The sequence below is a fragment of the Phalacrocorax aristotelis genome, chromosome 2, assembly GCF_949628215.1.
Source record: "Phalacrocorax aristotelis chromosome 2, bGulAri2.1, whole genome shotgun sequence".
Classification (NCBI taxonomy): domain Eukaryota; kingdom Metazoa; phylum Chordata; class Aves; order Suliformes; family Phalacrocoracidae; genus Phalacrocorax; species Phalacrocorax aristotelis.
The window spans coordinates 113438428-113453902 of NC_134277.1; the positions used below are offsets into that span (position 1 = coordinate 113438428).

The 15475-nt window shown below is 43.6% G+C and overlaps 2 long non-coding RNA genes across 3 annotated transcripts; both read left to right on the forward strand.

The window, feature by feature from the left end:
• Positions 1 to 822: 822 nt before the first annotated feature.
• LOC142053304 (uncharacterized) lies at positions 823 to 13068 on the forward strand. Of its 2 annotated transcripts, none has more exons than XR_012659167.1 (4): positions 823 to 4596; positions 4763 to 4809; positions 9774 to 9867; positions 12893 to 13068. It is a non-coding gene; the product is annotated as an uncharacterized LOC142053304 (long non-coding RNA). The 2 variants fall into 2 exon arrangements; XR_012659168.1 differs by having other exon boundaries at positions 12937 to 13068.
• A 2-nt stretch (positions 13069 to 13070) lies between these two features.
• Positions 13071 to 13888, forward strand: LOC142053305 (uncharacterized). The gene is made up of 2 exons (XR_012659169.1): positions 13071 to 13123; positions 13773 to 13888. It is a non-coding gene; the product is annotated as an uncharacterized LOC142053305 (long non-coding RNA).
• Positions 13889 to 15475: the final 1587 nt, after the last annotated feature.

Below are 15475 nucleotides of genomic sequence, written 5' to 3' on the forward strand. Positions count from 1 at the left end.
GCGGAAGTATTGTTTATCCCCACAAGTACAGCATAAATCTTTGCTTCCTGATCGCTTTTGCTACTGGAGCAGTGGGGGGTTGTGCAAGACGGTAAGCCAGCTGTTTGGAAATGAGGGAAGGTGAGATTCACACATTGTTATTGGATTTCTTAGATGTTGACGGACATCAGAAGGGTGGAGATGCTCCTGGGATCAGCCTGGCTTCTTGGAGGGCAGAAGACCCCACTGGCTACAGACTGTCTGTCTCTATGCTGTCTCTTTTAACTTCCCTTTGCTCTTACTCATATTATTTGGTCTTTTATGTCCGTCCATCTCTACCACACATCCCTGCATCCCACCGTTTATCCTATATGCACTTATTCTGCCTCTCCAGTCCTACTCCAGGGCTCTTTTCCCACAAATGCTACCTCCTCAGACACACCTCTTTCCAGGCTCCTTCCCCTATTCAATCCCAGGCCAGGGCTCCTGCCTCTTCAGTTGGCAGCAGCCGCCACACCAGGGTGATGGGATCCCTCCTTCCAGGGCTTGCACTTGCACAGAGCCACACCTGGCTGTGGAGTAAGCTGGCCACAGGCAGTGCTTCAGAAGATAAGCTGCCTTCCCCAAAGCTCTGACAAGGATGTCCACACTGAAATAACTCATTTGTCATGTGGGCCAAAGGAACCATTAATGGTGAGACCAGGCCCTTGCCCAAAGCTGTTCATTTGCAAAAACATTGTGGGGAACAAAAGTCAGCTGGCAGATGTTTTTTCATGTGGATCGTTTCCCTGCAGTTACTGTAAAAGCCAGCAAAACTGGCCATCATATGGAGACTGTCAGTGGGCGCTGCTCTCCATTCTGCCTGGTGTAGCAAAGCTCTTACAGCAAGGGGACAAATGTCTTGGAGAGGTAATAACAACAAGAGTTTACTTTGGACCTCCTGCAATCTTTTTTCAAACAAAATGTTTTCTACTCAAATGTCCAGTGTACCTTCTAAGACATTTAGACAATCTCCCTTCCCTCGAAACCTATGGTAAGGTGTCATGGCCGTATTTGCAGACCAGTATTTGCAGAGGTAATGAGTTGTGGGGCTATCTCTCTAGAGGAGCTCCAAGCTTGGCTGAAAGCAAGCCTTTTGCGATTCCCATCCTCACAGAGCCACATAATGGTAGAGAACTGCGATCCAGAAGCTAAGCTTTCATTAAAGCCAAAATAAAACTCATATATAAATAGAATATGAACCAGGTCATTCTTGCCAATCAGAGTTTGCAGACAGTCTGAAATAATAGTTCTGAGCAATATATAAACTGTTCCCATTCTTCTCAATGTGATGCTAACTAGGAAATCTAATTATCGCAATTTAAATGTCAGCATCATTAAATATTTTGCTACAGAATACTCTAGCAGAAACATCCAGCTAATGTGCTCTTACTACATTCACAGACCACCTCCCACATTTTTTACTGTGTGCCAGATGCACCACCGGTCCGTTTCAGTCACCGAAGCCTCCAGATTCCTCCCCAAAACTCCTGGGCTACAAGGTATTTTGGCATTGTCAGTCCGACAGCCTGGGAGACATCTTGAAAAGGAACAGTTTGGAAGAAGATAAATAAAATTCAGTGCTGAAATTAAGAGCACAAGGAATACTTTGCAAGCAGTAATGCTCATTTAATTCAATATAATACTGATTTTAATATTCATTTTTATATTCAGTTTGATACAATAAGATGTTCATGATTGCATTTATCTGGATCTGCCATGGCATTTCAGACAGTTTCATTCCAGTTTGTTGAAGAGCTGGTAACAAAGATGTTGGCTAGAAAAATAATGCAACGCATAAAGATAAATATTTGTCAGAAAAATAGTAGATGGTAGCTGCCGCTTCCTCAGTACAAGCACTTTTCACTGATTGTCGCACAGGCTGTGCCAGAGGCCATATTCAACCCTGAGCACATGGCCTGTTAAAAACTAGCAATTAAACTCTTGATTTATTTCACCATCCACTCAAAGCTTTGTTTTTAGTTAAGTTAAGAAACTTTGTTTGAAATATTTGAATCAACTGGTCATTTCAAACAAGAATTGAACTTTCAGGCTTACTCCTGATCAGCAGCATTAATAAACTATGTCCTTTCAGTTACTGATATACAAATTTAAAAAATGCATTGAATAATCTCCCAGAAGGCAATCTGACATGGAGGACTGTAGTAAGCAAAGACTCGCTACATGTTTTTATCCTTGATGACAGTTGTTGTCCATAGGCTAAAACAAAGTTATGAAGGCCTGAAGAACAGAAAGTTGCATTACTACGATTATGCAATTGAAGTAAAGGAAAGCTTGAGAGCATGGGAGATGATAGACAGCTAGAGACTAGACTAAGAAGTAGATGGCCTGAGCTCCATCAAAATACCAGCAGAAGTTAACAGATGACTGGAAATGTCAGCAGAAGTGCTGTGGGTAGGGGGGTAGGAAGAGTAGGAATATATGGTAAAGATACATGGCACAAACAGAGCTCATGGGGTGGGTAATGACCTAGGGTGAGTGTGCTTGACGTGTGGACAAAAGTCATGATCACAAAATACACACTCTATGCGTAAAAAACCAAAGAGGTTTAATAACGAGACAGGTTTATATAAAAGTGCCATGGTATGACGTTGAGCTGCTGAATAGTTGGATTGTCCTGCAAATCCTGTGGTCTGTAGTGCACAACACTGGGCTTTCTCTCTGCTGCAGTGCTGGAAGGGTGGTTCATACATGGCAGCTCCTGTGCCAAAGTAAGCCCTGCAGCTGGGGCAGGCTAAGCTCCCAAACAGCTCCTTGAACATGCCTATGGCCGGTGGGTGAATGGTTCTGGACATGCCACTGGTGGACCTCAGCCCCAGGCACCTCTACTGCTAAATATAATATTGGTCAATAGGAGAGGCAGACAGAGAAGGAGCCAAGGCTGTTCAAGGAAAGGCACAAACACTTCAGGTGCTAGCAGAAGAAGGTGCCCAAATTAAGAGCTGAAACCCAAAGAATCTGCAAACAGGGCACCCATCCCAGTGTGGCTACCAGTGGACCGCTATGGGGAGCATGCATTGCAAGCCATCACTTCTCTGAGTGCTTGCAATGTCCATCAAACGACAAAATATTTTGTAGAATTTATCTTTAAAAATCATGGGCTTAAGGCAAGACTAGGAGCTAGAGTTACAGTCTTGAAGACAAAGACTATACCTGAATCCCTGACTGCAAAACACATTTAATGTGAAAGTCACCAGGCATGCTGCAGAGATGGGGGGAGCCAATGACACTTTTAGACTGATTCTCCAGTGTCTCTTGCATCATAGAGGTATAAACATCTGCTCCAGGAACTACACAGATGGTGCAAACTGAACAACCAGGTCTCTGAACTACTGCTTTCTATCCAGATGTTCAGGTAAGACCCATGCAACTGAAAGGTGTCTCCCTAATGATGGCATCTTGGACAGGAAGACAAAAGAGACCTTTTTATGTCAAGGCAGGAGTACTTACCACAATCATTCTCCTTTAGACAATAACACTGCTGTCAAAATCAAATTGAATGCTTTGTACTTTCAAATCTGGAAACACAAGTTTCTTCTCAGAATCACCTCGAGATGAGATTGAAATTCAAATTGCAATGCACTTTAAAATGGGGGCCAGTACAGTCTGTGCAGTTGTGTCAAACTTTTCCAGCTTGCCAATTTGCTTGCAATAGGGAAGGCATTGTTTGGACGAGTACCCACTGTGCTCTCAAAATAGACCTTAGCTGTGCTTTTGGAAATAACTGATCAATGAGCACTTTACTATCGAGACTTGATTTCCTATCAGTGCCATTCCTCCATAAAACTGGCATACTGCGCTGCACTTCAAAAATTCCCTCATTAGGTACTCCACAGAGGCCCGTTACTCAGTCAGCCTTACCAGCTCAGCACATCCTTTTCTGATCTTAGTGTCTCTTAACCAAAAGTGTAGGGTGGCTACTGGTTGTTTTGAACTACCTCCAAGGGTTAATTGATAGCTCTTTGGATGCAACTTTGCCATCACTTTTGGAATGATAAACCAGTGGAAAAAAGGATTGGTAGCCAGGTCATGGAGCCCAAAGATCCTGGAGTTCGCATGCTCAGTGAGGAACTATATAAGAAAAATTCAGATGGGAACAGCATTGGGTTTCTTATGGTATTTTGTTCTTCCTCTGTCTTCTCATGTCTTTCCAGTCTGCTAGTGCTCAGAGTGGAGAGCATGTGTGGTCTCACCACAGCCATCCAGAAGGAGAGAATTAGTAGTCTGCTCCATGCCATGATTAAAGAAAATATGCTTGTAAAATAAATACAAATTGACTGGGGTATGAACATTGTCACTGGGAATGAAAACGAACCTCAGATTTTAAAGTAGTATTTAAAAATCTACCCATCCATAGAGGACAAAAATTAGAAAAATAACCAGATATTCTGTAAAGGGTCAGATCTGTTTTGCAGCAGTCTCTCTTAGGGCTCTCCAGGGAAGAAGAGTTTCTGGAGGCAAGAGGAATCTTAGCTGCCGAAGCAAGTCTGTCACAAGGTCTGGAGCTGATCTGCGAGTCTCACAGGATAGTGCTGGCTGCGAGTACAGTATTCCCAAGTAAGCAGTGCTTTATTGTGTGCCATGCTGCAAATACTTTTGCTGTTCTGATCTCACCAGACTCTGAACTATTCTCTTTTTCACTCCTGGGGGAATCTCACAAAGGAGAATTATAAACAAAAAAACAACCCCTTTCTCTTTGTTCTTGTGTCCTCTGACTCTTCAGTGAAGTTCTCCTCCTATGAAGAAGAGGCCTGAACTGGAGCTGAATGGGTAAGCTGAGCTGAATAAATACATTTTGATGAGCTGGGATCTCAGAAGTCTTCAGCAGTGGAAAGTGCATTGCTATAGATCCACCGAAGCATTTAAAAACTATGTCCAAGGCTCTCAGTACTGGTGATATTTGACCTATAATAAAAGTGATTTATTTGGCATTATCCCCTCCAGAAAAAAACCAAGCTAATGGCTTATTATTTGATAAGTGATTTCAATGGAAACATTTCTCACTCTTGAATAATGTTTTCATCCATAAAAAGGGTATCAAATCGATGGTAGAGGTCTTTGCTAAAGTAAAAGAAGGATTTGGAGACTCTTTGAAAAGTCCTTTGTTTAACTCAAATAGTTTATATAAGTAATATGATGATGTTTCCACTTTGAAAACTACCCTCACCAAAAATACAAGAATTTTTTAACTCAGAAAGCATCTGTTACCTGGTATAGCTTTTGCTCTAATGGTTTATTAAAAATCGAAACACAGAATTAATGTGGGGTTTCTTCCACTTATGCATGTTATTATAATTCTACTTTGTTCAGCAGTCTAAAAAGGGATTTCTTTTTTTTGCCCTATTTTCTTTCTTTTCAAGTGAATAAATGTATATATAAAAAAGACACAACACATAACATATATTTCCAAAAACATTTAAAATAGTTTTTTTAAAATTGCTTAGTTGTAGTAATTAGAGGAATTAGGATAGTTTCTGCATCATTTATTTCGCAAGGAGCAAAAAATGCTGGCCAGAAAGTAGCTGAGTAATATTTACCTCTCGTAGGTGCCAGCCCAGTAGCTGAAGGCACTCAGGGATAATTGTAGGCAGCTCTAGAGTTATCCCTGGGCCAACAGGGCTTTGAAGGGCCCTGCAAAGGGGCACTTGAATTGATTGAGGTAGACTTCAGGAAAAGGAGAGACAAATAAAGATTGGAAAGATGAGGGATTTCATTGGCTATTTGTTAGACGTTGAAAAAATCTTGATTCTCAAAAACCTCATGTTTGTGTTTACCAGCAGTACAAAAGCTCACTGGTGAAAATTTTTACGGAGACATCATTCTTAAATACATATTGCAAAATATTCGTAGAAAGCCATTTTGAAAAAATAACTGGTAGCATTTGTAACAGCTAACCTATAAAGTGCCTCAAAATATTTGCCTAAACTGCTAGTAAAGAGAATTCAGGTGTATTTTCTCCATATTATCAATTCATTTTTATTTCATAACAAATGCTATTTTATTGGGAATTAACCTAGACTAGTGAAAATGGCCCTATTTCTATTTCTATTCATAAAAAAAGTATTAAGATAAGAACCAACCACGGGAGTCGTTGTCATCCTGGCAAGAGTTACCCAGAGTTACAGTTTGCTTATCAACCAGAGAAGATAGAGTTTTCCATTTCGCTGGAAGCACGCGCAGTGCTTGAAAACATTCCTTATCTCTCTATGTCCAAAACGCTGTGTGGGAACCTAGAAATGTTCCCTCCTATTACACCCATGTGGGAGACGGTCTGAAGTCTGCAGGATGCATTCGGTTGAGCCAAGTAGTTCCCGGGACTCTTAAATCCTAAAGGGTTACTGTCCAAAGCAAACTGGAGATGTCCAAACCTACATCTCACAGCCTGAAGGTTTTAGAGTTCTCCACAGGATTAATTATTTATTAGGACCTTGCTTGGGCCTGGGATACAGCGAGTGAAATTGCATTTGAGTCTGACAGCATGATATCTACCTCTCTCAAGTCTGTGCTGGGCCATTAGTATCCGTATCAGCCACATCGGCCAGCCACACACTGGAACACAATTTGAAATGTACGTTAGGAGCAATTGTTGATGGTTTCCTGCCTATAAGCAAGATAAAACAGATTATATCTACAGTCCCAAGGCACTTTTTTCCTTTTGGAATGGTAATATTTTCTAGACCAAAATACAGTTAAACTGAGGAGTAGATAAAAATGGATAGTAAACTATCCTAGGTTATCATATTGTCTTTTATTAACATTTGCTATAGATATGTTTGTAGGACTGAGGTTATAAATCTAGGATTTTAATTATAGAATTCTGAAGTTAAGAATATTGTGTTTATGCTGTCAAATCTTTAATTCTGAGTTGTTCCTCCCCTGTTAATAGATGGAACGGTTTTACCAATGAATGCTATTGATTTTTTTCCCCCGTTCTGGAGTTCAGACAGAAGTATTTTCATTTTTCAGAAAAAGCGTTTCTGCAACAATAAAATTTGTTTGAGCTGAACTTTTACTGTTACTTCTACTGCAACATCCATCTTATTCCATAGGATTTACTCTCTCTATAAGGACTTAATTTACAAAGGATAATGAATAAAAAATTGTGCAATTCCTACAAACATCTGGTATTGATGTAAGGTGTTTTAATGCAATAGAAATAGAAAGTTTCTGCATAAGACTTGGGAAAACTTATCCTGTCTAGGATAGAACAATCCATAGTATCACAAATTTACCTTCAGTGTGAGGAAAAGTTCCTCAGCACCATCGTGCTGATTGAACTGTCTCTTAGGTTTTGTATTTTATCACAGTAACCTTTGGTAGTCAATATCCATTAGTCATTTTCCTTCTGTCTTATTATAAAACTGAATTAAAATCTCAAATCCTGCTCCAGTAACCTGCCTTATTAACTTTATTATAAGCATGAAATTTAGTCAATAATGTTCTAATTCAGGGGAACACATAATGGCTACGTTTAAAAGTAATTTTGTCCTTTTAGATGCTTTACCAAGCCAGGTACTCAAGGACTAAAACTGCATCAAATTTTATCAAAAGAATATAAAACATTTTAAAAACAGTTTTGTAAATAAACTCTAAATGTGAAAGTTTCTTGTATCATAGAATGCCCTGAGTTGGAAGGGACCCACAAGGATCATCAAATCCAACTCCCGTCCCTGCACAGGACAGCCCCAAATTGACATCATGTGTCTGAGGGCACGGTCCAAGGGCTTCTTGAATAGTGGCAGGCTCGGTGCTGTGACTGCCTCCCTGGGGAGCCTGTGCCAGTGCTCCACCACCCTGTGGGTGAAGAACCTTTTCCTAATACCCGACCTAAACCTCCCCTGGCCCATCCTCCTGCCATTCCCTCCAGTCCTGTCATCGGTCACCAGAGAGGAGAGACCAGCGCCTGCCCCTCCTCCTCCCCTTGTGAGGAAGCTGCAGACCGCGATGAGGTCTGCCCTCAGTCTCCTCTTCTCCAGGCTGAACAATCCAAGTGACTTTAGCTGCTCCTCGTACAGTTTCCCCTCTAAACCCTTCACCAACTTCGTGGCCCTTCTCTGGACACTCTCTAGTAGCTTTATACCCTTAATGTCCTGTGGCACCCAACACTGCCCACAGCACTCGAGGTGAGGCCGCACCAGCACAGAGCAGAGCGGGACAATCCCCTCCCTTGACCGGCTGCAATGCAGGGCTTGATGCACCCCAGGACTCAGTTGGCCCTGTTGGCTGCCAGGGCACACTGTTGGCTCATGTTCAACTTGCTGTCAACCAGAACCAGAATCAAGCTAAAAGATCACAGTGTAAATGCTAAGAAATAAGTCTGTAATGTTAATTTTGAAGGCACAGTATGTCCTCTGAACTGGCAGAGCCACAGGCTTATCAGAGAAATGGTAACACATAAAACACATGGTTGACCTTCTTCACAAACTGCTGATCATGTTTTTAAGGTTTTATATCCATTTTCCCACATGGGTGTCAGGCTCCACTCTCTGCCAGGGAGGATCATGGGGGCCCTATCAAAATAAGTGCCATACACTCGTTTACACAGCCCACAGCTCCAGTATATGTCATGTATGGCACAGTATGGGCAGGTATGGCTGAAAACATCTAGGAAAGATTTTCAGCACATAAGTTTGTATGAGAAAAACAGACTGAAAAAAGGGGTCTTCACCACTGCAAGCAAGACATCTGGCTAGATGACGTGTGTAAGGTACAGTAGAGTGGGACAAAATGCTGTGAATAAACCATAGAAAAAGTTACATCTTTCACTAAAATAATACATACCTGGAAATTCATTTATTCATTTTCATTTTTGGGGACTTTTAATATTCTTTAGTCTTCATAGAAGTAACAGTCTTTAGTCAGAAGACATATGACCCTTTCTGCATTGTTAATATCCCAGGATACAATCCTGCTGCTCTTTACATGCTCCTTCATGTTGCCTCACTGAAGTGATGACCTAAGTGGCGACCATTCAGTCTTGCTCATAAAAACCACTTTAATTACAGGTAGGGTTGGGCTGTGTGGTTAGATTTTTTTTTTAACACCTAGTCTTCACATTAATATTCAGGTTAGAAATCATAAGTAAAGCAGATGGATGTCTTCTGCAGGGCCAAGTTTCAAAAATGGACAAGATATATCCTTTGTCTACAGATTTGCTGTCTTTCCAGTAACATTTGAAAAAGTATCGCTTCAGTTTCAGAAAGCTTTTTTCCTCCACTCATACGGTTAAGAAAGATGCTACTGGCATCAAAGAAATGAACTTAGATATACCCACTTCGCTGCTTCGGCAGTTGCATACGTTGGATTTTACTGTGTGGAGCTAGTAAATCACATAAAAGTAGTCAAATATGTCAACGTATTTGTAGTTATTATGCCTAATTGATGCTATTCTGTATTTCTTAATGCATTACCTTTTGTTTGCAGGACCTACTTCATCCTTCAGCTCATTTGAAGTCTTGTTTTTTAAGTAGGGCCCTCATGAATGTTAATAATCTCTTTCTTTCTGTAATAAGTCAGAAGCCTATTTGTCGTCCTGTTTTAATCTTTAGTTTTGATCCCTTTATTTAACATTGAAAATTAAATTTTAAAAAAAAGATTCCACATTGATACTCACCCGAGACGAACATTATCTCACTAAAGAATTATTATCTTCTGTCTTTCAGTCACTACTGTGAAGGGGCTGGCATAATTTTCTGGATTTTTTCTAATGATACACGTACCACTTGCTTTTGCAGAAACTTTTGCAGCTGTCAGGAGGTTTAGCCCTTCCTCTCCAGAATTTGAAATCTGTGGGCTAATCAAGGAGAACAGCATGGCCTGAAAACACATGTAAGTCCAATAAATACTCCTCTTCAGTACGTGCAATAGTCCTTTTGTAACAGATCCATGATCCGTGCTGTAAAATCACATATGACAACCTAAAGGGTTGTAATAGTAACTGTAGCAGTAACTGTAAATGCCATAGAGGAATGTCATAGCCAAAATATAATGGCTGTCAGGAAGCACCTTTACAAATTTTCTGATCCTCAGAATGTTTTCCACTCGCTTGTCATCTTTATTTTCTCCACTATAAAAGCCTAAGCTTTAAAACAAAACAGTAAAAAGGCAGGTATATGAGCACGCTCTGCTAAATGTCTTCTTAGGCTTGTGGCTGCTCACACAGAAATAAAACCAGCCTCACCTGCAGCTGGACCTGGCTGTTCATGTCCATCCTTTCCCAGCTGGCCGGAGGCAGGACACGGCTGTTTTCTCAAGACCAGCCAGCTGGGGATGTGGCCAGGGGCTGCGAGAGGGAGAGCACAGGCAGGGCAGAGCAGGGGAAGCCTCATAAATCACAGTGCCTGCCTTGGTACCAACTCTAATTCCCAGCCCGCCTACCCAAACTGGGACAAACAAGTCCCAAAACATCCTTGGAAGTGGACCTTTCTGGCAGCAGTGTGCACAAGCCCTCACCATATGGAACTCACCCTGTACAAGGCAGGGCTGAAAACAGGCACTGCCCCCACAATCCAGGTCTTTCATGGGAAATCCACCCTGGGACAGGCAGCCGGAGGTCCAACACCATTTGGTTCGAGGGTTCGAGCTCCAACTGCTGCACCAGGGCTAAAACACAGGTACAGTTGCTATAGGAAGGTGCAATTATATCCTCCACTATTGTACATTGTGAAGAATAAAATGGAAGGAAGGAAGAGAGGAAGGAAGGAGGGAAGGGAGGAAGGAGGGAAGGGAGGAAGGAGGGAAGGGAGGGAGGAAGGAAGGGAAGGAAGGAAGGAAGGGAAGGAAGGAAGGAAGGGAGGAAGGGAGGAAGGGAGGGAGGAAGGGAGGGAGGAAGGGAGGGAGGAAGGGAGGGAGGAAGGAAGGAAGGAAGGAAGGAAGGAAGGAAGGAAGGAAGGAAGGAAGGAAGGAAGGAAGGAAGGAAGGAAGGAAGGAAGGAAGGAAGGAAGGAAGGAAGGAAGGAAGGAAGGAAGGAAGGAAGGAAGGAAGGAAGGGAGGAAGGAAGGGAGGAAGGAAGGGAGGGAGGGAGGAAGGAAGGGAGGGAGGAAGGAAGGAGGGAGGGAGGAAGGAAGGAAGGAAGGAAGGAAGGAAGGAAGGAAGGAAGGAAGGAAGGAAGGAAGGAAGGAAGGAAGGAAGGAAGGAAGGAAGGAAGGAAGGAAGGAAGGAAGGAAGGAAGGAAGGAAGGAAGGGAGGAAGGAAGGGAGGAAGGAAGGGAGGGAGGAAGGGAGGGAGGGAGGAAGGAAGGGAGGGAGGAAGGAAGGGAGGAAGGAAGGAAGGAAGGAAGGAAGGAAGGAAGGAAGGAAGGAAGGAAGGAAGGAAGGAAGGAAGGAAGGAAGGAAGGAAGGAAGGAAGGAAGGAAGGAAGGAAGGAAGGAAGGAAGGAAGGGAGGGAGGAAGGAAGGGAGGGAGGAAGGAAGGGAGGAAGGAAGGAAGGAAGGAAGGAAGGAAGGAAGGAAGGAAGGAAGGAAGGAAGGAAGGAAGGAAGGAAGGGAGGAAGGGAGGAAGGGAGGAAGGGAGGGAGGGAGGGAGGAAGGGAGGGAGGGAGGGAGGGAGGGAGGGAGGGAGGACGGGAGGAGGGAGGGAGGAAGGGAGGAGGGAGGAAGGAAGGAAGGAAGGAAGGAAGGAAGGAAGGAAGGAAGGAAGGAAGGAAGGAAGGAAGGAAGGAAGGAAGGAAGGAAGGAAGGAAGGAAGGAAGGAAGGGAGGAAGGGAGGAAGGGAGGAAGGAAGGGAGGGAGGGAGGAAGGGAGGAAGGAAGGAAGGAAGGGAGGAAGGGAGGAAGGAAGGGAGGAAGGAAGGGAGGAAGGGAGGAAGGAAGGAAGGAAGGAAGGAAGGAAGGGAGGAAGGGAGGAAGGAAGGGAGGGAGGGAGGAAGGAAGGAAGGAAGGGAGGAAGGGAGGAAGGAAGGAAGGAAGGGAGGAAGGGAGGGAGGGAGGGAGGGAGGAAGGAAGGAAGGAAGGGAGGGAGGGAGGGAGGGAGGGAGGGAGGGAGGAAGGGAGGGAGGAAGGGAGGGAGGGAGGGAGGAAGGAAGGAAGGAAGGGAGGGAGGGAGGGAGGAAGGAAGGAAGGAAGGGAGGGAGGGAGGGAGGAAGGAAGGGAGGGAGGGAGGGAGGGAGGGAGGAAGGGAGGGAGGGAGGGAGGGAGGGAGGGAGGGAGGGAGGGAGGGAGGACCAAGAGGGAAGTCAAAAGCAAGGGAATCTGTTACTTGCAAATGTTTATAAGATTGTAATCCATAGGCTCATCCTAAACTCAGGGGGATCTAAATCCTTTTCTCCTCCCCTCTGCCTACATATCAAGACTTACCTCCCACGTCCGAGGGCTATGCACACTTCCCACCTCAGCCCTTGCCACAAACATCCCTCTGCTTCCCCAAATCGGGTGGGTGCATGAGAAGACAAAAATGGGGAAAATGCCATGCCGTGCTTTGGGTATCTAAGTCCTTAGCATTGCAATGGCATAGTGAGAGGCAGGGACTGATAGGGGATACACCAAAATAAATATTCCAAATAAATATTAATCTGTCTTTAACTGCAAGGCATCTGTTCGTTCAGAGGATTAAGGCATACATTTCTGTCCCTCTGCGTTCCTAGACTACTTCTGTGAGCACTGGCACAGAAATGCGGGCTAGAATTTTCACCTTCAAACTGAAGCTATATTTGTTGTGTCAGTGAAAAAGCCCAGATTACAAACAAACAGCTCAGACTCGAGAATCACAGTTTCTACTGTCAAATTAAAAAGGCTCAGTCAGACATGACAAAAAGCATTTTCTGTGAGCTTCATGAACACATTCATAGGGGAGGATGGCTTTTCACAAGCTGAAAAGGGACACATTTAAGGCAAATGTAATAAACCTTTGCTGCTCCAGTATTATATAGCATCCTGAAGGGATTTATCATGTCACTGGGGTAGAGAGCGCTGCTTCTCTTGAAGCATTTCCACGGACAGCCCCAGGAAATCAAGCTGCGACGCACATCTGGATGCTCTGTACACAAATGGCATTGCATTTAAAGATGAGGTGTTGGCAAGAAAAAAGCAGTAGTCCATGCAAATTCCCAGTTTGACAAGAACCACGAGTAGACTGAACAGCTAAAGTCAGGTAAGAGGGGTTTTTGGCAGCAAGTGGAGTTTGGGTTTTGGGTTTTTTTTCATGCCACAGAATGTCCATATATAAAACCTTACCTGGAGAACCATTTAAAGGACAGTTGACCAATATTTTACCATTTTGAAAAAGCTGTCAGATCATGAATCTTCAAAAAACATAGAAGGAAATGTGAGATACTAGTAGCATGCTACGATCCACTGTTTGCACTAAAATAACAGGTGTGAAAGATTAATACATTCTGAGAAATCAGAACTGCTTAAAAAAATTCATCAGGCTGGAAGTATTTAAGCAGCTGAATGAGTTATTCATACAAATTAGATCTTGCTTTACTGTTTATCCCTAAAGGAAGAAAGGTTTCATAACTTTGTGGGAGACACTGTAAAACTCCGAGGCTGTAATACACATCTTTTTCAGACTGTTTTGCGAGAAGAGTTCTAATTGATAGCTGGATGGGACCTTATATGGGTTTATGGTAGACTGATTGAAGCACTGTACATTATGCAATGTTGTAGTTGGATAAGGCTGCTCTTTGTGGGATGCCAGAGTTCACAGACTTCTAGGGTCACTTCAAGTAGAAATTGTTTTTACGAGCCAGGTAAAATCTGTTTCTTAAACCATAAATATTTTTTCTGCCCAAACACAGGAGGACCGTACAGCTAGAAGCTGTCTTCTTGTTTGGGAGATCTTCTTTGGGGCTTTTCAGGGTTGGAAAGAATAAAAGCAATTTATTCTTGGCTACCTTTCTGGGGCCACACACACTCTGCCTGTCCTGTGGCCTGCTCGCTTTGTGCTTCTTTCCACCCACAAGCTAATGCAGAGCTTCAACCAAATCAATGCACCATTTCCTGTTTTTGCAACCAATTTCCAGTGAAACCCCTCTAGCCACATGGCCGAGCTTCCAATCCAGCCTTCTTATATTGTGTTGCACCTTGGGCGGTGGCTCGTCTTGTTTCAATTACCGCTAAACAAATGAGGCTTTAATTTCTCTTTCATTTTGTTTGAAAGAAAGACCATCAGCATGCCCTTCCACTTCAGTGTGGTCTGTGATTGTTCAGACTTGACACTTGCAGGCAGCCACCGGTCATGCCCAACAACACAATATGGCTCTTGCATATTCAGGTCAACCAGACCAGGGACAGATGTTTCTCTGGTTTAACTGCACTTTTGGCCCGGACTGAGGAGCCGCTATAGGCCAGAATGGCCAGTCTGCGATACTGCCGTCTCCTTCATCTTGACGTAGCTTTCTGATTGGAAATTGTCTAATTTGTTTTAATTTGAAACATGGGAGTGTACATGTTCTGTCCCAAACTTTGAACAGAAATACTTTTCTTTCAAACTAAAGAACATACCTACTTTGCATGACTAATTGAGAGATCCATTTGGATTTATTGAATTTTCCAGATTAACACAGACATAAATTTGATGGGAATGGATGAAAAAATGTTCTTTATTTTACAAGCATAATGCGGTTTTAGTGTACTAGTATGTTGTTGATGATGTGTAACATATTTTTTTCCGTCAAAGTCAGAAAGTGGAATTTCAGTGGAGTATTTTGCTGTTTTCTCGTTGAGAAGTAGGAAGACTGCTGCTCTGTGGGGCATCTGAATTAGCCACAGAATCACAGGGCAGCTGAGGTTGGAAGGGACCTCTGATGGTCGCCTGGCCCAACACCCCTGATCAAGAAGGGCCACCCACAGCTGCTTGCATAGGCTTACATCCAGATGGCCTTTGAATATCTCCAATGAGGGAGACTCCAAAACCTCTCTGGGCAACCTGTGCCAGTGTTTGATCACCATCACCGTAGAAAGTGGGGTGTTTTGTGTTCAGATGCAATTTCACATGTTTCAGTTTGTGTCCATTGCCTCTGGTCCCGTCACTGGGTACCGCTGAAAAAAGCCTGGTTCTCTTGTCTTCATTTAGATATTTATACACATGGGTAAGGGCCCCCTGAGCCTGCACTTCTCCAGGCTGAAAAGTCACAGCCTCCCCTCATACCTCAGAAGCCAGCATCCTTTAATGATCCTCAAGGACCTTTGTTGGACTCTCTCCAGTGAGTCCATGTCTTTCTGGTACTGGGGAGTCCAGAACGTGACCCAGTGCTCCAGCTGTGGCCTCACCAGTGCTGAGCAGAGGGGAAGCATCACCTCCCTTGACCTGCTGGCAACACTCCTCCTAATGCAGCCCACAATAACATTGGCTTTCTTTGCTATGAGGCCACTGGCTGACTCTCAGCTTGTTTCCACTAGGACCTCCAGGTCCTTTCCTGCAGAGCTGCTTTCCAGCTGATCAGCCCCCAGCCTGTACTGGTGTGCAGGGTTGTTCTTCCCCAGGTAGAGGACTTTGCAT